Source organism: Suncus etruscus, chromosome 6 (assembly GCF_024139225.1).
Source record: "Suncus etruscus isolate mSunEtr1 chromosome 6, mSunEtr1.pri.cur, whole genome shotgun sequence".
In the NCBI taxonomy this organism is placed as follows: domain Eukaryota; kingdom Metazoa; phylum Chordata; class Mammalia; order Eulipotyphla; family Soricidae; genus Suncus; species Suncus etruscus.
In genome coordinates this window covers 66,095,141-66,096,638 of record NC_064853.1, presented here as the reverse complement: position 1 = coordinate 66,096,638, position 1,498 = coordinate 66,095,141, and positions in this window count along the sequence as shown.

The following is a 1,498-nucleotide window of genomic DNA, read 5'->3' as shown; positions in this document are numbered from 1 at the left end:
ACCTCTGCACAGTTATGGCCCCCACAAGCTTTCCATGGCCTGTCCTGCCCCCATGGAGAGCGGGCCCTGTGCCTGGTTTCTACTTCTTGGTCACTGTGGAGGCTTCACTGCTCGGTGCCCACGCCTGGGAGACAGGTGAAATCTGAAACAGCTGTTTTTGGTTCCTATCCTTGTTCTGTCTCTTGTCCTAAAGCTCATATCACTTCTGACTTCCTACCTCTGTCACAGTCTAATGACACAATCCCTTGTGAACTCTAGGCTATTTCCCATGGTGCCCCCAACACTGACAGTCTTGAATGTTCTACATTCTTTGAGCAGCAGGAGCCTAGTGGGCCACTTGTAAGGAAAACTGGCAGTGACCCAGGAGGCTAGTGGAGCCTTTTTTCAGTCAAGGCTGCTTCCTGCACTGCCAGTGAGATCAAGGCAGAGTGAAGGCAACCCAGTTCAGGTTCATGGATCAATGCAAGCCAAGTGCTGCTAGAATGATCAAGTGTGAGAACCGTTCAAACCACAACTTAAATTGTAGTGACTTCAGAGGCCACATTTAGGAAGTGCTTTTTAGGAGAGATTCTTTTGTAACTTGTAATCCTTAATTCTGGTGAACAGTCATTTCTGCAAGACAGACACAGATAAAGAAAAATAAGACAAAAACCCAACAAGTTCCCATTGAAACACAGTCATGAACATGGCCTGATTTGCTCTCAATGGTACCTTAGTTTGCATAGTCCTACTAAAGATTTATGTCTAGTCACATGACCTGCCCTGTCTCCCTCCAAACAAGTCCATTTGATGGGGAGGGGCAGGGTTAACATCTCAAAAGAGCAATCTGGTATCTATTAAAATCTTCTCATCAACCTCCACACTGGCATTTCTATGATGGCCAAAACTCTGCCTTGCTCCCACTCACAATGAAGTTGATATCTTCCTGCTATGAATTGAGATACCTCCTGTGACTCATTGACATGACATGGCTAAACTCCTAGAGCTGCCTTTTGAGAACCTGTCCCCCTACCATGGACACTTCAGCTTTGCAGGGGCTCAGGAACCTGACAGCTGTCTATGTGGACAGCTGTAAGAGGACACACACAGCTGGGCCAGTCATCACCACTGGATATAGGCAGGCAAGCTGTAGTTTTCAGGGAAAGGCTCAGTCTCTTGGACCTCAGTGCCCTGGGAGGATCTGGCCCTGCTCTAGTTTGTGACCCACTTCCTGGGATTCCCAGAAAAGTGCCAGCCAGACACTTGGGTGACTGGTACTAGGAAGGTTTGAGAATGAGTGAGAGAAAAAAAAAATGTCCCAACTTGCCAGAGGACTGAGCAGCATTAGGAGAAAATGAAAGAAAATGGAAAATGTGAACATAAGGAATCCAGTGTTCCTTCTCTGTAGACTCGGGGTACAGTCCACAGACTGGTCCCACCATCAGGGAAAGGAACAGGAAGAAGTCAGAGGATGAAGGACAGAACATGGGGCCACAGAAAGGTTCATCCAGAGAACATT